The sequence below is a fragment of the Cryptomeria japonica genome, chromosome 9 (genome assembly GCF_030272615.1).
Source record: "Cryptomeria japonica chromosome 9, Sugi_1.0, whole genome shotgun sequence".
NCBI classification, from domain to species: domain Eukaryota; kingdom Viridiplantae; phylum Streptophyta; class Pinopsida; order Cupressales; family Cupressaceae; genus Cryptomeria; species Cryptomeria japonica.
The window spans coordinates 108527103-108549807 of NC_081413.1; positions in this window are offsets into that span (position 1 = coordinate 108527103).

Consider the following 22705-nt stretch of genomic DNA (forward strand, 5'->3'; position numbering starts at 1 on the left):
AATCATGTGTAGTCTTACAAGGAACAAAGTGTGCCATTTTACTAAATCTATCAACAATAACAAAGATGCTATCAAAACGTGCTTTATTTCTAGGCAATCCTACTACAAAATCCATACTGATGTAATCCCAAGGTCTAGTAGGAATAGGAAGAGGCTGATATAAACTAGCATTGGAAGAGGTACCATTGGCTTTTTGACAAATTATAGACTGCTCCACATACCTCCTGATATCACGCTGCATTTTAGGCCAATAGTAGAAATGTTGCAGCAACTCTAAGGTCTCGATGAGACCAAAATGTCTGATGAATACTAAGAGGGGGGGGTGAATTAGTATACCAATAAAAACTGCACTTAAACACTTAAACAGTCTAAAGATAAACCGATAAAATAGTTTAACAGACAAACCAGTTATCACACATGCAAACAAAAATGCAAATAATGCATTCACCCACAAAAGCAATACAACCATAACACAAGATATTTGACGTGGAAACCCAAATGGGAAAAACCATGGTGAGATGGAACTCACAAGTCACTATCTGCAGAATAGAAACCGGACCAGTTAAGGTTAGATCGGTTAAGGCCTTACAATGTTCTTCACCAGAATAGATCCTGTTAGGAATCTCAATCTCTGTTAGGAGATAAGTCCGATCAAGGACTACCTTGATAGAGGATTTTAGATTCACAGAGGTGAACCACCTTGTTAAAGGATTTTACAAAAGGCTTTTGGGCCTACCCGGTTAAGGGCTATAGACTTGTCAAAGATGTGAGTAATCAACAAGTGTTTGATCTATCTAATAGCACATACTGCTTAGTTAGATCCTTGATAGCTCGTTCTTAATGCACTCATGCATTACTTCAGTCTTCTACACATTCATATTCTTTTCAACTCCTCAACCATCTTAAACCCTAGTCACAACATAAACCCTTTCAGCAACAACCTAAAACCCTAGACATGATGTCCTTTTAAAGGAATTTGATTTCATGTCGGTCCAATAGGATTACATTTAAATTTCCTAGGTTCAATGAATCTAGACATACTCAGTAACACGACACAAGAAGCACCACCAGTGTGTCGGCACCGTCAAACAATCGATGGATTGATAACTCATCACAGAGTATTACCGGTTCATGCAAAATACCGGTTGTCGGTTTGTCAAAAATGAAGACTGGTAAAAATGTGTTATGTCACTTTAATCCCTCATACTGCTTGTGGTCAACATGTCACTTTAGACCAATAAACACATTCTACAAAACATCAATAGTCTAATGACTATAATACAACATACTTGCAACATACCGATTGAAACAAATACCGGTTGTGCTCTAACTCATACATATAAAGAGGATCTTAATGGAAGTGTGTGTCCATCAATGAAAATCACAAAATAAACATAAAAAATGCCAACAATCTCCCCCTTTGGCATTGATGGCAACACTTAGGAAATAAAATTTTGACATCTAAGTGTTTTACAATAAAATCATGCCATTAGCAAAATTGTTCACCCTAAGCATATACACTATCCCTTTAACAATACAATGAATAGAAATTTTGCATACAGAGCATAAACATTGAGATATCAGAGCATATATCAAAGCATATAGTAAAATTTTAAAACCAGATACTTCTCCCCTATACTTCTCCAAAATAGAGTACTTCTCCCCCTTTGCCAACAATGATAAAGTACTGCTGAACAACCCTGTTTCCATTTGATATTAAAATAATAAAAGTTTATGACAATAAGGAGTAGTACTTGTCAAAAATAGATTTATAGTCCTGCAAGAATTGCTTCATTGATAGAGACCAGGACTCAATTAGGGAGATGGCCACTTCTTTCTCTGTTTGCATCTGGGAGACTTGTTCTTCCATGGCATCAACTATGCTCATCTCCTATGTAACTGTCAAGGCATCCAGGTTCAGATAACACTTATGAATAATTTGCAGACGTGGAAGTAAAACCAGATGAAGTTCCTACAAATCTCTAGACCGTGTGTTGATTTCTTGCTCCATTTTGGCTAACTAGATATGAAATCGGTGAACGGTTTTCCCATAAGTTGTGAACAAATCATAGGGCAGCTTGAATGTGCTCAAGTAGGATTGCAAGTACTATTTAATTTTTTTCTTCTGAGCTAGCACATCATCATAGAACAGATGGGGTTGACAGATTTTGCCGAGTAGCATATTCCCCTCATCTAGAGTATCCCTTATATCCTTTTGTTCTTTCTTCAGTTCAAACCAAAGCTCATTCAACTTTTTCACTAGAGCTATTTTAAGAGCCTTTTGATGCTCCTTCTTGACATTAGCCTCTACTACCTCTTCAAGACTCTGCACTTGATCATCTACTATTGTGCATAGGAGCTTTAGTCTAGCTAATGAAGAATTAATGTTTGGAAGATTTGTACAGGGTATCAAACCGGTAAGCATATCCACAGTAGCTTGGATTACATCCTGCTCCTTCTCCCATTGAATGTTTTCAAGGCGCTCTTGAGCTACCTTGATGCTCTACATTAGATCCGATTCACTTGCAGACTGGAGATCGATAGGACTGGTGATATCAACCAGTTTGGCTTGACTCCTGGTTGCCTTCGGAGTCTCCATCTGTGTGCTCTTCTCCGCTTCTCCTGTCTTGTCCTTTTCCGCTTTCTTTTTCTCCGCTTCTCTTCTTTTTTTCCACTTCCTTATCTTCTTCTTTCTTCTACTTTTTCTCTGCTTCCTTCTTCTTTTCCTGTTCCTTGTCTTCCTCTTCCTTCTTCTTCCTCTCAGCTTCCTTCCTCTTCTCCTCTTCTTTCTCTTCCTCTTCCTTCTTTTTCTTTTCTTCTTCCTTCCGCTTTTCCTCTTCTTTATCTTCCTCTTCATTCTTCTTCTTTTCCTCTTCCTTCCACTTCTTCTTTTCCTCTTCCTTCCACTTCTTCTCTTCTTTATCCTCTTCTTCTTTCTTTTTCCTCTCATCTTCTTGCCTCTTCTTCTCTTCACCTTTTCTTTTCTCCTCTTCCTCTTTTCTCTTCTCTTCCTCTTTTCGCTTTTCCTCATCTTCATCCCTCTTCTTCTTCTCTGCCTATTCCCTAGCCGCTTCCTATCTGTCCTCGGCTTGCTCATTGCCCTATTCGGCCTAATGCTCCTATCATGTTCCCTTAGAAGGTATGTCATGAGTGACATCTTCTATGTCCAGGGCATCGACATCAATAGTGTCAATTGGTTCTACAACTAGATTTCCTTCATCATCAAATGCTTCATCTAGTTTGGATATAATTGGTTCTTCTTCTGCTTGTCGGTTGGCCAAACATACTTTGTAAGTCTGGACAACAATTTGCATAAATAGATGGGTGTCCTTTTTGACATCAGCAACTCTACCTTCTAACAGCCAGAGTTTTCTTTTTCTAGTGAAGAAGAGTCCTTTATTTAGATCAATAACATCATATAATTCAGAATTTGACAGGTTGGGAAAGTATTGTGCAAAAACCTTCTCTCTAATTTCCTGTTCTTTCTCTATGGCAATGTGCCATCTATTATCTAATGACATGTATAAAGAATCCGGTGTTTGAGACTTAATCTCTGAGGGTGACTGGTCATTACTACATAGATACTGAATTATTTCCTTCTCAACCGCTTCCTTTTCATCCTCATTGAAGTCATCGAAACACTCAAGTAAATCATTTAACACTTTTCTCCTAATATTCTTTATTGTTCTTTGACAATGTGTCAAAGGTTTATAGGAGGAGATATCTATATTTACCGGTGCTGAAGATGTCGGTTCACTCTGTGTCTTCTTTCTTTTCTATCTTGCCTTTTTGGGCTGCTCCTCAGACACAGTTTCTTCTGAGTCTAGAGAGTTGCTTCTTGTCTTCCTCTTTCTCTAGAACACTTTAGCCGGTACAAATTCTGGTTTCTTCTTAGCTGGTGAACGCTTGGTCACTTTTGGAGTTGTAGTAGTAACTAGTGCTGATGCTACAGGCACTGCCTTTGCCTTCTTCATTGTCGGTCCTTTCTCTTTCACTGCTAGTGGTTCCTCAGCCGGTGCTATCCTCTCTAGGTAGGTGCAGGTTCTCTTTCACCTTAGGATCAAGCGGTGAGGCAATAAGGGTAGAGGCATACCTTTTGAGCATGTCGTACATCACCTCATAGCCCATTGGCTCCACTTCTTCCATTCTAGGCTCAACAGCCTCCATTATACATTTGTCTACTTGGATGGTGAAGTAGATATCATCTTCATATTTCTTAATGATGTCTCTTGATATCCTTACTCTTTGTCTCATCTTCCTTATGAACTCATCAAAATACTTGTTCAGAATATCAGGGTAACCGGTTCCAAGTGCTTCAATGCTTTCCTTGATTTGCTTGGTTACCGGTTGGTCACTAGACCACTGAATGTCTCCTACTCCTGGGAAGTATCCTTGAAAGTAAAAGAACAACCCAACCAATAGTTGTCCAAACTTGAACCTCAGTGCATTATCTTGTTTGATTAATTTCAAGTTCAATAGGAGTTGCCTCTGCATACCGGTGCATAGGTCAAATGATGCATCCTCCTTTATCATTTGGTAAGTGGAATTTACCACTGCAGTAGATACAAAGTTGATTATGCTGGCTGAGAACATCCGGTAGCCTATCACCATGCAGGCATACTTAACTAGATCATCCTTGATTGAATTTACAGTCATTCCCCGTGAGTCACTCACTAAACCGGTGAGCTTGGACATCTTAGTTTTGCTAACTGTCCTTAGGGCTGGTACTTCTCCTGTATTGCAGAAACCGGTGATTGCATGAATTGCCTGTGGCGTGATATCATGTGTCCTCTCCAAGTACATTTTGTCACCATGGACCCTACTCAGAATAATCCTTATATGATCTTCTATGAAATCCTCTAGGAAGTAAACAACATTGTGGAGTTTCTTCTTCTCCAGAATATTATACTCCAGTTTGATCATCTTATCTTGTCCACAAAACAGACCTAGTTGGGTATGAATAGCTAGAGACCCTAGGTCTTCAAGTTTACAATCAATATAATCTAAGATTCCCTCTTCTACTATCACTCCAGCTGGAACTTGTGATAGGGAATTATACTTTGACTTCTATTGAATAAAACTTATAGACTCAATAGATGCACTAGAACTGGTATGAGATGCGGAAGCCATTGTAGAAATTTTAAGAACTCGAGAAATACCTTTCAAAACACGCGAATTTAGGGCTTTCTGATTCTCCTTTACTCCTCACTTTGTCGGTAGCTGAATCACCACTTTGTGTTCTCCACTTGACCATTTTCTATTTGAATTTGAATCTCCTTTGCAGTTTCTCAATTTCTCCAAATCTCTACTCAAATCACCTTTTCGTCGCTTTGCTCTTTGAAAAACATTTCTTCGCTTGAAAACTGATAGTGAGAAATGATTTCAAAAATGCTTTTAAACATAGTCCTCACCTACTGTCATTAATGCTCCTCCATTAGGGCATAAACCCTAATTTGCCTTTTTACCATTTCCGATCTTCTACCAAGCGACAAGTATCATATATCGGTTAAGGTCTTTTGCCAGTATAAACCAGGGGTTCGAAAACATTTTATCATTTTCTCCCCCTAAGCCTTTTGAAGCTTAGTTTGTCGGTTCTGATATTTCCACACTAGGTGCAGAAACTGGTTCCTCTTCCAGGTTTTGTTCATGTCCACTTGAACTATTTCAACATCAATTCCTCCTTCCTGAGTGACCGGTATATCATCAGATATACTCTTTCTGCTTTTGTAGAATCTTGCAATGTGACCCGGTTTGTTGCAGTGATAGCAAACCAATCTAGGTGCTCTCCAAGGTCCATTGTTCATGTTTCCATTCTTCCTTCTATGTGTTGCAGCAGTGTGACCATGACCATGATAGATCATACAATTTTCTCTCTATCCGGTTACCACTTGATAGTCACCACTTCTTGGCTGATGATTGAAGACATTAAACTGGTTGTGATTCTGGTTCACAAAAGGTTCAGGACCAACTCCTTGGGTCCTCTGAGGATATCTTCCAGTGTCATTCATGACACACCTACATTCAAATGCTCGATGCCCATACTTGTTGCATGCATAACAATGACCATTGAACTTATTGAATAAAGTAAGGAAAATTATTGTAGGCTTTGCTCCTACATACATTGGCAGTGTGTCCTTCTTTAAGACAGTTAAAGCAAATAGGTTTGAATTTTTGCTTACCTTTACCTTTGAATGCTGGTTGCTTCTTTGATGCTTCAACATTTGTTCCTGAGGATTCTCCTTCCTTATGTCTAGAGAAACCAAGTCCATTGGTATTCTTTACCAGTCTAGCCGACTCAAGCTTTTGCTCTAGCTTGACAGTACTTTTGCTGAACTTAGCAAGTATTTCCTTTGACTCAGAAAGTTCTTTGGAAATAGCAACATTTGTTTCCAACTAATTTTCATTCTTAGAGATGACAGTGTTCAGTTCTCCTTGCATGTCTTCCTTTTCCACCTTGCTTACATGGAGTTGAGCATTTAGGGCACTCATCTCTTGTTTCAACTTGGAGATCTCACAATCTCTTTCTTTCACTAGGTCTTCAGTTTTTCTTCGGTTCTCAAGCTCTTGACACATCCGGATAGTTAGTCCTTCCAACTCCTTTCTCAGGTTGGAGTTTGATTCATTCAACTTATTTACTTCTGCAATTAAGGCTTCCATGTCTGCTTCATCTGTAGAACTATTTTCAGATAGCTACATCAACTTTTCTGCATGTTCTCTCCTTTTTGCTTGAGATGCCTTGTATTTGACCATAAGATCATCATAGACTTTCTCAGACAGAGTGAGCCATTGAGTAAGTTCCCTCAAGGAGTATTCCTCCATATCTCTTTCCAAGTGGTTAAACTTATAGAAAGGTAGGCTCTAATACCAATTGATGAATGCTATGAGGGGGGGCTGAATTAGTATACCAATAAACACTACACTTAAACACTTAAACAGTCTAAAGATAAACCAGTAAAATAGTTTAACAGACAAACCGGTTATCACACATGCAAACCAAAATGCAAATAATGCATTCACCCACAAAAGAAATACAACCATAACACAAGATATTTGATGTGGAAACCCAAATGGGAAAAACCACGGTGAGATGGAACTCACAAGTCACTATCTATAGAATAGAAACTAGACCGGTTAAGGTCAGACCGATTAAGGTCTTACAATGTTCTTTACCAGAAAAGATCATGTTAGGAATCTCAATCTCTATTAGGAGATAAGTTCGATCAAGGACTACCTTGCTAGAGGATTTTAGATTCACAGAGGTGAACCACCTTGTTAGAGGATTTTACAAAAGGCTTTTGGGCCTACTCGGTTAAGGGCTACAGACTTGTCAAAGATTTGAGTAATCAACAAGTGTTTGATCTATCTAATAGCACGGACTCCTCAGTTAGATCCTTGATAGCTCATTCTTAATGCACTCCTTCATTACTTCAGTCTTCTACACATTCGTATTCTTTTCAACTCCTCAACAACCTTAAACCCTAGTCACAACATAAACCCTTTCAGCAACAACCTAAAACTCTAGACATGATGTCCTTTTACAAGAATCTAATTTCATGTCGGTCCAATAGGATTACATTTCAATTTCCTAGGTTCAATGAATCTAGACATACTCAGTAACATGACACAAGAAGCACCGCCAGTGTGTCGACATTGTCAAACAATTGGTGGATTGATAACTCATCACAAAATGCCAGTTGGTAACTCATCACAGAGTATTACCAGTTCATGCAAAATACCGGTTGTCGGTTCGTAAAAAATGAAGACTGGTAAAAATGTGTTATTCCGCTTTAACCCCTCGTACCGCTTGAGGTCAACATGTTGCTTTAGACGGGTAAACACATTCTGCAAAACATTAATAGTCTAATGACTATAATACAACATACTTGCAAAATACTGGTTGAAACAAATACCGGTTGTGCTCTAACTCATATATATAAATGGGATCTTAATGCAAGTGTGTGTCCATCAATGACAATCACAACATAAACATCAAAAATGCCAACAATGTCCACTCAAACACCCATTGTGTTTTCTTGAATCAATTCTCCCTCATGGAGCTCCTGCGCACACACAACTGTCCACCTTTAAACAACAAACCATTATGCAAAGTATAATTAGTATACTCATGATGGAAATGGTTCTCAAAATCTGAACAAACTTTATATATATCAACAAAGTCATCATCATCAGAATACATAGTCTTAAAGCAATCAATACCAATACTTTGTACCTATACCTCTTGTACTATGAGAATCCTTCTACTCAAAGCATCTTCTACCTTGTTACATTGTCCTTTCTTATTCTTAAGAGTAAAAGTATAAGAATGTAAGTATTCAACCCACTTAACATGCCTATGACTGAGCTTATCCTATGAATTGAAGAAACTTAATACCTGATTGTCTATGTAAACAACAAATTATTTAGGAAGGAGATAGTGTCTCCATTTCCTAAGTGCTTGTACTAATGCATAAAGCTCCAAATCATAAGATGAATACTTTTTCTTAGCTTCATTTAATTTTTCACTAAAGAATGCAACTGGTCTATTTTCTTGACTCAAAACTGCACCTACAACAATATGAGTAGAATCACATTCAATAGTAAAAAGCTTATCAAAACTAGGAAGTATGAGTACTAGTTGTGAAGCAACCTTAGTTTTCAGCATTTCAAACCCCTTATGAGCTGCATCTATCCACTAAAATTTCACCTTAACACCCTCTTTTATGGTATCCAACATTGGAGCACAAATCTCATTGAACCCCTTGATGAACTTTCTATAAAACTGTGCTAGGCCATGGAAGCTTCTGACATCACTTGTTGTTCTTGGAGTTGGCCAGCTTGTTATGGCTGCATCCTTAGATTGATCCATTTCTAGATCTCCATGTGATACAACAAAACCGAGATAGACCAATTCTTTCTTCATAAAATCACACTTTTAAAGATCTATGGTTAGCTACTCATCATATAACTTTTTTAATACAATAGATAAATTATTCAAGTGCACTTCGTTAGTCCTACTAAAAATGAGAATATCATCTAAGTAGACTACAACAAACTTGCCAAGAAATTCATGCAAAAATTCATTCATTAATCTCATGAATGTGCTGGGAGAATTAGAAAGACCAAATGGCATAACTAGCCACTCATAGAGACCCTCATTTGTCTTGAAGATGATTTTCCACTCATCAACCTCCTTTATTTTGATCTGTTGGTAACCACTCTTTAGGTCTATTTTTGTGAAATACTATGCACCCCCTAAATAATCCATCAATTCTTCTATTCGAGGAATGAGAAACCTGTATCTTATAGTGATTATATTTATAGCTCTGGAATCACTACATAGTCTCCATGTACCCCCTTTCTTTGGTGCCAACACTATAGGTACTGCACAAGGACTTATACTCTTTCTTATCAACCCTTGGTCTAACAGTTCTTGAATTTGTCTTGCTACTTCTTTGTTTTGTTCAGGAGTCATCTTATAGGCTGCCTTGTTTGGAAAAAAAGCTCCTGGTATGAAGTCAATTTGATGACTTATGGCTTTAGGAGGTGGTAAAGTTGCTGGTGTACCATCACTTATGATGTCTGTAAAATTGTCAAGAAGTTGTTACACTTCTTGTGGGATTTGAATTTGTTTGTCCTTCTTTTCCTCTCTAGGTGTCACTATGAGTGCATAGACAATTCCTTCACCCTCTTCTAGTGTTTTTTATGAATTCTTTCTCATCCACTAACAAGATGTTAGGCACTTTGTTGCTGATGCTTTCTCCTTCTTCATTAAGGGATTGAATCTGATAAGTTACTCCATCTTTCTGAAATGAGTAGGAGTTTATTTCCCCACCATGTTGTGCTTTCCTGTCAAATTTCCATGGTCTACTCAATAGTAGATGGCAAGCATCCATAGGAAGGATGTCACATAGAATCCTATCCATGTATTTACCTATGTTGAAACCTACCCAGGCTTGCTCATTTACTAACACATGTTGTCCCTTGTTTAACCATGTTACTTTGTATGGTTCCTTGTATTGTATCCTAGGTAGTTTCAATTTGCTTACTACTTATTCTGATATGATGTTATCCATGGATCCTAATCTATGATCACCTTACACACCTTTCCCATGATTTTACACTTAATCCTGAACAATGCTTTTCTCTGTGAGACCTCATTACTATGTGGCTTCTTCATTAACACTCTCACCATCTTCAGAAGCTAGGTTCAATGCTGAAGTTTTGGTATTACTTCCATCTTCTTGAATATAGTTTACCCTCTTTTCGCCACCATAGGATGTATTAGGCTTGTCTGAGAATCTATAGGCAGGGTGGCCCAACTTTTGATAGTTATAACACTTCATGGTTGAGAAGTAGGACCCTCTCCCTGGTCCATTATATCAACCCCCACTTGGGTTTCTTGATCCCCTACCCCTATAGTTGGGTTTTCTCTAAGAATCCCCACTTTGCTCTAAGAGTTTAGACTCTCCTTGGGATCATTTATCTATGCTTCTTCCCCCAAAACTGCCTCTATGGCCTCTACCATCTCTTCCCCTACCTCTAACTCTATTGTTTTTTTCTTGTTTCTTCTTAATCTTCTCTTCCACTATAAGTGCTAGTTGATAACACTTGTGTACTATTTGTGGACATAACAAACTCATCTATTCCTATATGTTCCATCTCAACCCATTCAAATACCTTGCTACTTTTATACTCTCATCTTCTACAACCTTGGACCTATGCATAGTTTTTGAAACTCCTCAGTGTAGCTACTGACATCTAAGTCTTTTTGTCTTAAATTTTGTCTTTTCCTGTGTAGTTGGATCTCATAGTCTTCTAGAAGATAAGTTTCTCTAATTTTTGCTACCATTACTTTCCAGGTGGCTATTGGTTGCTTACCTTCTTTCACCCTTTCCTCTTGGATGAACTTCCACCAATTTTAGGTTGCCTTTCTCAACCTTGATTTTGCTACTTTGACCATTTGTGCTTAAGTTATTCCATCACATTCAAAATGGTTTTCTAGGCCTTCAATCCATTCTATAAGAGCATCTGGATCCATCTTTCCACTAAAAAGAGCCACTTCCTCTAAGGTTTTACCACTCATAGCTCTCAAAGCCTTCAAGAATGGTTCATGCTCAATAATAGGGTCAGGTATGGGAACCTCATCTTCTATTGCCACCATTTTTCCCTTATCTCCAACCTTATCATTGACTTCTTCAGTTTTGACTTCTACTTTAGCTAGTTTCATTGAAACATCTCTCTAAGCACTCTATTTTCTTCTTCTTGGTCTTCTAACTTCTTAGCTAACTCAGCATTAGTCACCATGTTATCTTCTAAGGATTCTACTGATCCTAAGTTAATTTGTTTTCTCTCTTCACTTGAATCTTACTTTGCTCTGATACCACTATGATAGGGAGAATGGGTGAGAAGTTGCCAATATGCCTAAAACTTGCTAAAATCAACCAATTGGTTAGTTTTTGTGTTGAATGTGTGTTTTCTATATCAATTTTGAGTGTTCATTATTCATCACTTCACTTCTCTTCTCAGGAAATCAACCTATCATTTTTAGTTCACTTCCTTTACTCAAGCTTTCTCCACCTTGCTCAAATAGGTGCTTTTCCCAATCTTTGACTTCTACTCACTTTGCATATGGATTTACCATTCCTTGGGATTTTTCAAACTTTCGAACATGTTTTGAGGAAGAATTGCAAGTTTTACCCTTTTGTCTTGATTTTAAACCCCTTGTTTGGAGGTTGCTTGTCAACGTTGCTCACATCCCCATACTAGGTCCAAACCTTTGAAGGTCTAAATTGGAGATCTAAGGGCTTCACAAGGTTTCCAAAGTTGTTTTGAATTGATTTCTAAGGGTTTTGAAAGATCCATAATCCTTCCTTCAATCAGGTTCTTATTTTTCTTCAAAATAGGGCTACAAGGAAGGAGCCCTTTTTAGCCCACCTGGAACACTATTTTGCTCATTACTCACTCCCATCTTGGAATCTCTGAAAAAGGTGAATTGTTTTGAGTACCCTTTTGGCCAAATCCATGAATTAGTGCTAAGAGAGGTCTTGGGAAGGTCAATTTATGAATTTCCTATTTTGTAGCCTCAAAACAAGGATTTGTGTGAGGGTTTGGTAACTTAGAGTTAGGTAAATCACTCCATGGCCTTGTACCTTGTCTCCTTGCTCAACACACACCTCTGCAACAACATTTTTACCTATTCTTCAACCCTACCCTAGAGGCATAATGTCAAATAGATGGAATACAAACTGAAAAACCCAAAATTATGACTTTCAAAACCCTTGTGACAACAGTACACTATGATTTTCAGAATTTTAAGTGCTTGGAACTTCACACAAATTTCAACCTTGCTTCCTAGCCATCCAAACACATTTTCAATACTGAAAAACAAACACTTTTAGTAGTCTCATTGAACATTAATTCAACCACAAGGTGTCTTTGCCTCAAAACCATTAAAAATCCCAAAATAGGGTACTTGTTGTCATGAACAAGAAATTGTTTTCTTAAAGAACTTTGCCACTATTTTGGAACACAAAACATCTTCAAACCATCACAAGGAAGTGTGTAGACATCCTATCTTTTTTTGGCATCACCCAAATTGTGTTTTGAGTCCAAACCATGAGCTTTAAGAGCATACTAGCCAAGTTAGGAAAACTTGCCTAGTAAAAGCTTTCAACTACTTTCCAAACAACGCCCCTGGAAAAAGTGGAACATATATACACTGTACATATGAAAATAAAATTGACTAAGTCCATTTTGAGAGCCCAGACCTGGAACTAGTCAAGTGAATGCATTTTTTTATCCCAAAACCCTTGATAGGGCAACAGATTCACAAAACTGAAAGGATTGTTTACAAACAACTTCCAACTATCAAATTGTCAAACCAATTACATGGAGAGCATGAAATATGAAAGAAGATCTCTTTTGAACAATAACAGTACGGAAATGGCAAGATTATGTACAGACTGCTATTGCCAAGGAGGAAAAGTCATGATAAAAGCCAAAAAAGCTGCTCTTTCAATTGGATTTTTTTTTGAAAGTACAAAAGCCAACCATTTTAAAGAAGAGGAAGGAATTTAAATAGTATTTAGAAGTAGTTACTAAGTCCTATATTGACACATAGCAAGTTTGTCTTATTTTTACAAGAAACTTTCCAAAATGACAATTTTGCCAAACATGACAACTTTTGTTGCTCCAAGTAGCAAAGTGAGCAACCAAACATATGCAACCTTCCTAAAACATTTAGACATGATCAAAAACACTTCCTAAACATGATTCAACACTTTCCAAAGCATAACTAGGCTTATAAGGAAAATTTCCATTTTTTAGCCTTATTGGGCCTAGGAGCACAAAACTGACAACTCAAACCTTACAAGGCAAAACTTGATCTCTCAAACACAAAATGAGATCAAACACTTGTGAAAAGACTCATAACAGCCTAAGACAACATTAGAAACCTATGAAAAGACTTAATCAAGAAAAAACTCAAAAAATGGAGAGCATGAGCAAGACTAGGTGCTCCTGCACCAGAAGGGAGAATACATTAATTCTGGAACTTTTGTTTTGCATAAGTTGTTGTAATACCCAAAATTATAATAGGGAACCTCCCATTGATGGGAGGAAAGACATTGTCTTATCATAGATGTGTGTGAAACACATATTTTATCATTGGTACGCTAATGACAAAATATTCACCTAGCAATTTTTTGGCAAATCCATTGGGGATTCAACGTCCAACCAGTATTTTATCTTTTGGGTTGCAGTGTGATTTTCCATTGTAATATTTTTATTTCTGATTTTCTCAAAATATTAACCTGGCTGAGCCAAGTTATACTCATGGTTGAAAAGCACGAAGAATTTTTGATCCTATGTTTGAGTTTTTGCAGCAACATAGTTTTCCTTTTGTGACTCCTCCACGGATGTGATCTCCTTTGCAGTGGACACAAAGTTTTCCTCCTACTACAGAACGATCTCCTATACTAAATGAGGCATCAAGTTTGCAAGTTGCAATTGTTCCACTTGTAAATCATTTTGTAATACCACCATATAATATGTTAAGGATAGCTGCTCTGAGTCCTTGGGGTACTGCTTTTGGTCCTTTGAGCCTAACAACACCTTTACATGAACTTCCAAAAAGAACAGGAAATAATTTTCCTAAGTTTTTGGGAGATAATGCTCAACATCCTGATGGGCACATCATTGCTTTTTATATTGCATGTGGTTTTCTTGTTGTTGAACATGAATATATTTCTATGAGATTATTTATTGAAATCTTGCAAGGTGTAGCTACTAATTGGTTCTATCATCTTACAAATAATTGTATCACAGATTGGGCAAGTCTTGGTATAAGGTTTGAGGGAAGGTTCAAGCCTGCTGAAGATGATCATGTGCTATTATCATAGTTGACTCAAATGAAGAAATATCCACAAGAGCCTATGCGCAAATTTGTGGCAAAATATAATAAGTCATCCTATCATATTTCAACTATATCTCAACCTACTCCCAGAAATTTAAAATGTTTCTTTATTAATGCTCAATTGCCAGAAGTAAGTTTTGTTTTGTGTAGGGATAATCATATAGATTTAGCTATCACACAATGAATGGCTATATTGGTTGAAGATTATATTATCCTTGCTGGTAAGATAAAAAAGGATCCTAACAAGGTTAGGAATAATCAAATTATTGATTCATCATCTTCCTCAACAAATTTTGTTGATCCTATGATTCAAAAGCTAGCAAATGAGTTGTTAGCACTTAAGAAGAAAATTTCCTCCCAAGGAAATACTTATTATCATGATGTTCCATGAATAACTTATTTGAACAATGCTTGCAATTATGTTGCACACAATCAAAACAAGTTAGCTCCTTCTTCAGAGAGACTTGCATTGGAAGCACCACCTCAAAATTCAGCTATAGGTTATTATGAATCTAAACAAAATGATCTTTCTCCATTTGGTAATGAAGATGTCAATTTGCTTCAAGGAGATGATGCAGAATTGGCTGGTGACTCTAACATCATACATATGTTGTATGAAGAAGATGATGTGTCAGATGCGCATGATGGAGATGTCTTTGCAATTTTCACTCATTTGCAAGAACAAGCAACACAATCACTTGTCAATGCAAAGAGTGATGATTCTACACAAGTCAAGGATTCTCAATGCTTGCTAGTTACTATTGATAAGCGTGGAACTCCTTTACCAAATCCTCCAAAGGACAACTCCATTCCAAAAGACAATGCGAAGGATAAAAATGCAAGTTCTCCTTTGACTGCTACAAATTTTTTGGTACCTATTAATTCTTCTGCACTTGCATCAAAGACCAGTGCACCTAATGTTTCAAGTTTTGAAAATGAGAACCTTAACCAATCTTTGATGAATTATTTTCAGTCATTTGATATTATAGATCATGCTAGGAAAACTAAAGTACAAATGCCTGAGGTAGAATATTTGAGATCTAATCCAGATCAATTTAATCGTTTGGTCAAACTTGTTAAAGAAGAAGATACTTCCCCAAGTAATCCTCCCAAATCCACGACATCTCAAAATAAATTAGTGACTTCTCCTTCTCCTACAGAAAAGATAGAACCATTTTATATCTCCTTGTTGATAAATGGTCCTAAGATAAGTAATTGTGTAATTGATTCTGGAGCATCTGACAATGTTATGCTAGAAAAAGTTGCCAACGCTCTTCATTTGACCTTGACTAAGACGTTTGGTAGATGATTTTCCATGGATAATAAGAAAGTCCCACTTATAGGTCAAATTAAGGATGCACAATTTACTTTTGCCACATTTCTAGACAAGAAGATCAAAATGATAGTATTGGTAGCCGATGTGTCGACTTCCTATGGCATACTATTGGGAAGGAAATTTTGTAGAGATGTTGGAAGAGAATTAAACATGGAAATGATTGAAGCATGTATTCATGTCAAGGGAAAGATATGTTAGGATTAAGGATAGTCCCAAAGATATTGAGAGGGGGGGTGAATCAGTATCTAACCAGTTAGCAGAATATTTAACCTTATTAAGAACTTTGTATTCCAAAACAATGTACTGGTAAATAATAATTAATGCAATAAATATGAACAATAAAGAAAACATAGAAAACACACCATAACACAAGATGTTTAACGAGAAAACCCAGTGTGGAAAAAACCTCAGTGGGATTTGTGACCCAAAATATTCACTCACTGGCCAATGAATAAATATTACTTACAATGAGGGGCCTTCACATGCAGGAAGGCCAACTGCCTAGAGCTCACTGCTCAATAAGAGTCTCACTGACTACAAAAGTGGATTGTGAAATCCAATAAAATGTACTACTTCAAATCAGCATCAACTATGCCAGGTTCAATACCATTTTAAGCTCATTCTATAACCAAAACCTTCGCTGTCAACTTATATCTCCTTATACAAAAGTATCATCCATTCATGCTATCCTTCTACCATACTTCTTTTTCACAAAATGACCTATAAGATCTAATACATATATATGAGTCTTTTACAATATGCCTTGTCAGCTTTACAAAAGATAATTACATTAAATACAATAAACAAAAGTTTATTCCTTGTCGGCTAGAGTGTCAGTGTGCATTGTAGTTACTGCCAATGAAGTGTCTGCCAGTGTATGTAGATGTCTATGCTGGTGTCGATGCCTACTGGTGGCTTTACCAGATGAATTCCAGAAGGTTGCCATCAATGACAACACCATCATTTCTCATTAGAGTGTAGAATGCCAACAAGATCAAAAAGTTGTGTCCAGAAAAGGAATCACAATACATCGTTGTAAAATCTGATGATTAACGGGCTCAAATTATTTTTGAGTCATCAGGTATGGGAAATTATTTCTTATATGCTGATGACGAGTTTGAAATTGTTCTTGAAATTGAGGATGTCATTTCACTTGATGAAATTTCTAGTGATTGTGAAAGTATTTGTGTTGAATCTATGTGATCCTCAAATCCACAAGAGCAATCACTTAATTTTGATACTATCAGTGTTGGTGGTCAAAATGATGTTTGGACATTAGAGTTTGATGTCAGTTGTTCTTTGATGGGATCAAGAGCCAATATTGTTTTGGTGTCTCCTATTGTCTCTTTCAAGTTACAATTTAAAAATACTAATAATACTATTGAGTATGAGTCTCTTCTTTTGGGAATCAATGTTGCTCAAAAGAAAGGAATTAAGAAATTGCATGCTTAGGAAGATGCTGAATTGATTGTTCGTCAAGTCATAAATATCTATTAGACAAGAAGTGATAAGTTAAGGCATTATCAAAATCTTGTGTGGGATTCAATTGAGGAATTTGATGCCTTTGATCTATCTGCCATTTCCCATGAATTTAATGAGAGAGAAAATTCCTTGGCAATCTCTGCAACCTTGTTGGTTCCACACAAGTTTTTTCGGGACCTATTTATACTATTGAAATGATCTTTCGACCAAGTGTTCTGGATAATTCTAACAATTGGCAATTGTTCAATGATGATCAGGATATAATCAATTTTTTGCAGATTGCTCATAATTTTGATGATTTGTATTTTGATGGTAGTCAATATCCTTCAAAAGATGTCATTGAAAGTGTTGATGCAGAAACTGGTGACAAGTTTCTACAACTGAAAGGTAATAAGATTCCTAAGGGTCTTGTTTCTCTTGAAAAATTATTTGACAAGCATGATCGCTATGTCAAAAGAAACAAAAATCAACTACTAGTACAATGGAGTATGAGCAAGTGAATATTGGAACAGATGAGAATCCTAAGATGATCAACATTGGAAAATATTGTTCACATGAAGAAAGGCAGAACTTTGTCGCATTATTGCAGCAATATATTGATGTTTTTGACTACTCTTATGATGACTTGAAGTCTTTTCATCTTGAAGAACTTTGTGATGACATTCCATTGAAGCTAGGTTTTGCTCCTTTCAGTCAAAAGCAAAGGTGGTACAATCCTAAAATTTCTGATACCATTTTTGCTTCAATCCATAAAATGCTAAAGGCAGGGATAATTTTTCCTATTCATCACTCCACATGCATAGCTAATATTGTGCCTGTGCATAAGAAGAATGGTGAGATCCGAATATGTGTTGATAATGAAAATTTAATCAAGCATCTTTGAAAGATAATTACCCATTGCCGGTCATGGATCATGTCTTATAAGCTATCATAGGATCTAAGATGATGTCCATGTTGGATGGATTTTTGGGTTATAATCAAGTGGAGGTTCTTGAGCAAGATCAACACAAGATTGTGTTTACCATGCCTTTGTTAGATGCAATGACAATCCCAAAGACACTGAGAGGGGGAGGTGAATAAGTGTCTAATCGGTTGATGGAATATTTGAACTTATTTATTAATTTGCAACCAAAATTAATGTACAGGTAAACAAGAAATAGTGCTGTAAAGAGAAATAACAGAGACAACATAAATGTACACCATAACACCCAATGTTCTGGTGAGGAAACCCGATAAGGGAAAAACCTCGGTGGGATTTGTGACCCACAATATTTACTCATTGTCCAATATGAATAAATATTACTTACAATAGGGGCCTGCACATGTAGGAAGGCCAACAACCTAGAGCTCACTACTCAATGAAAGAGTCTCACTGACTACAAAATGGATAATTAAATCCAAGACAATGTACTGCTCAAAATAGCATCTGCAATGCTTGATTCAATACCGGTTTAAGCTCAGTTAGAAACCATAACTAAAAACCTTGTCAGTGAATGATATTCACTCACATAACCTATCTTCTATGATCTATTATATAATTGCCTTTCTTCCATTCTATATGTTGTCTCATATCAAAATAACCTATAAGATCTCATACATATGAGTCTTTACAATACATCATGTTGGCTTATAGATAATTAATTACATAAACAAAATTTTGTCTCATGTCGACTTGAGTGCCGGTTTGCTTCATTGTCGATGCTAGTTGGATGTTGATGAATGAACTTTGTTGTGCCTACCGATGCCAGTAGATGATGTCTATGTTGCCAGTGAACCTATAAAATCGTGTTACCAGTTGGTTGCTATCAGTGAAAACATCAACCATTCTCATGTGCATTTAGAATACCAACAATCTCCCCCTTTGGCATCAATGTCAACACTAATGAGAAAAATCCAAAAACTATTGTCCAAAAATGAAGTCCAAAACTAATCCCCAAAAAAAGTGTGCTCCCCTTGAGCAAGTGATTTCTTCTGTGCATTTTTATATACTACTCCCTCTTTGGCATCAATGACAAAGGATGTCAAAAAGAATCAAATAGTACAAAATTCTACCTTATAGCCTATAATTGGTTGTGTACAATTTGAAAGATATCTGCCAAAATTAGATTCAGAGACTACATGAATTTATTACTATCAGAAATAATGGTTTTGGTCTGCTGGATCATGCCTATTAGATAATGCATATGTTACTCTGGTGATCATTCTCCTTGAATTGTTGCTTTAGGTAGCTCAACCCACTAAGTTGTAAGGTTGTCCAATCTAGGACCAAGTTTTTTTTCATCTCCCGGGCCTTCAACCTTATCCATGCTTTTTCTTGCTCCAGTTTCTCTATCTTTTCCTTAAAAACTGCCATCTCTTGATAAAAAATTGAGGTAAGTTCCAAAGAACCTATCATATTATCTATTATATCATCTATCTCCTTTTGTATTTTCTTTATTTCCTCATCAATGTCTCTAGTCAAGTGGTGAGGATTGAAAGCTTCTTTATACAAATCCTTATATTCCAAAATTGTTGAATTAAGTACCGGTAATAAGGAATCAATATGCTTGGTACAATCCTTGATAGTTTTCTCAAAGAATTCACCTTTTCCTTAATGGTTTCTTCATTAACCTTATCTACAATTAGAATATTTGAAGCAATAAATTTGGACAATGCATCCAATTTACCCAAAGAACCATCAATATGATCTATCTTACATGCCAGTGCAATCATTTTCAAAATAGGAAATGTATCATCAATGGCCTTAAATGCTAAGACATTGCAATCTATGATCCTATTAATTGAATCCGAAAGAACATCTGTCACATTTGTAGGTCTGAAATTTGTAGTGTATGTGCTTGGTTCTGCAATAACTTTCTTTTCATCAGAAACTTGACCAATTACCTTAATAATTTCTTCCTTGTTTCCATCATTTGTTACCTCTTTATTCACAGTTGCTATTGGTTTCTCACTCTGTTTTATTACCTCTGCTTTTGTTGGTTTCTTAGTGTTAGGCTTCTTATCTTCTGTCGATATTTCAATGTTGTGAGAGTCAGTAGTGTTAACTGGTGACTCAGAGATTTCAACATTCATAGCATCAGCTGTCTTAACCTCTGCAATCTCTTTATCCATAACAATGTTAAATTCCTGTGTATCTACATTCATAGTAAAAAGAATTTCCAATTCTAGATTAGTATCATCATGAGTTGTTTCTTCAGCCTTCTTATCCGGTTGACTGTCTGTATGTATCGGTGTCCCTAAACTTATTGGTGGGGTGTCCTGTGCCGGTGGAGAAAGGTTATCTATGACCTTTATAATAGGTACACTACCAATTTTGCCTTTACCTTTATCCTTTTGATATACCTTTGTAAAAGACTTATCCATTTTTTGTCTATCCTTTTCTTCTTTCTTTTCCTTTTCAACAAAAAATATGTCCCATTTGTCAACAGTTTCATCAACTATTTCTTTCACTCTCCTAGCCATTAGACTAACCTGTCGGTGACCACTCATAAAAACTGACCGGTTGGCTTCAACAACCAATTCATCAATCTCCTCCCTAGAATTAATAGGGTGAACAACCAATAATGCTTCAACCTTTAACTTTTTATCCAATTCCATTACTGACATTCTTTTAGCCTCTAATCTTATGTATAAGTCATTTGGTAGATCATCTACAACCTCAATCAAAACTTTCTTGTAGATGTCGAGATGCAAAATAATGCTTTCCTCTATTGTCTCCTTGTCAGAATCCTTGAAAGAATGATATGATTTATCCACATTACTAAGATTACCTTCTTGTGTAATTTCATTGATCAATTCCTCTAGTGTAAGGGTATCTAGTACCTTAGGTTGTTGTTTCTTCTTTGCAGTTAATTTCTTCTTAGGCTCTCTTACATCCTGCTGCTTCTTCCTTAATGTTCTTGTCCTTTTAGGAGAAGGAGAAGGTACTGATGAAGTTTTCCTCTTCTTCCTTTCAACTCTTTTGAACTTTGTTTCCTTACCATTGTCTGTATCAGAAGAAGTGACAACTAGTGAAACTTGAGCTACCAGTTCCAGTCCTTCCAGTTCACTAGCAGAAATACCACTTAAGTTCATTACATTTTCCTTAATTTCTTTAGCCATTTTGGATGCATCTCTGATGACTTTTTCTCTTCATTTTCTCTTCTTCTGCATCAAAACAACACTCTCAATAGTGTTAGCACTTCTAAAGATTTCTTCAAAAGGTTCCCTTGGTGCATCAAGAAGTGTCTTTGCATAAGCTTCAAGAATATTCAGATCTACTTCATATCCCATCTCTATTATCCAAATACCATTATCACATATTTCACATTTGCATTAGTTATATCACTAACCCTAAGAGATCTGTTGTCAAATGCAGCTCCTGTTAGGTCCATAACACCCTTGTTTGGTATCTTCTTCCTTTTGTCGGGCCTAGTATCGGTTAATGGTAAAACCATAACTACCTTGATTGCTTCCTTAGTGATTTTAAAAATAGAATCTAGCCACATAAACTCCCCATGAAATCTGCTCAATACAAGACAAACTATTTCATCCAGAAATTTGGGAATGTTCAGAATTTCAACAAATCTTAAATCCTCAACAATCTTATGCTCTAACTTGACTAAACCTTGTTCATCAGTTATAACATCTTTGTACATGTTTTTTAAATCACCAGACCCTAAATTCTCTATGTTGCAGTGAATGTAAATCCTTGGGTCTTCAACAAAAGCAACTCCCTTCAGAATCTTAGAAAAGGCTCCAATGGAATCATCTTGCTTAGCAATCTCAGGAATGATTTTAAACACGGGTCTAGGGTGCTTAATGTTTTCTACCATAGTAGGGTTTGTAATAAATTCAGGTGCAAAAGATGAAGATGTCATTGCGAAAGATAAATACCTTTTAACTTGAAATCCTTGAATGCTTGAAAACACCTTGCCACTTTGCCTTAAAATGCCTTTGCTCTCTCTCTTTGTGCTCTCTGAATGCTTGGATGCTTGGTGGATTGAAATGAGGGTTATCGGGTGCTTTATAGTAAAATGTGTTCTCCAACAACCACATTAAATGCTTGTCGGTTAAGTGAAGTCTTAACATATCTGTCGGTAAAGAAGAAATATAACTTCTCACCATCAACCGAGGGTAGAATGCATGATTTTCAATTTGTTTCCATACCCCCTAAGGATTATTCCTTAGTCAGATGAATAATCTCCTACTAGTGGAGGATTACTCTGTTCTACTGGTGCAGAGACAGATTCATCAATTCTTTGATCTCTCTTCTTGATCCATTGTTTTGAAAATTCTTGCTTTATTTTGTTTACATTTTCCTTTTCCTTCTCATTAGATCCTTTATTATTCTTTGGTATAGTCTTTCTTCTACAAAATTTTGCAATATGTCCAATCATGTTACATGCATAACAAGTTACATTATTTCTTTGAATAGCTTTTCCATATCCTTGACCGGTTTGTGTTTTGCATTGATTAGATAAATGTCCAAATCT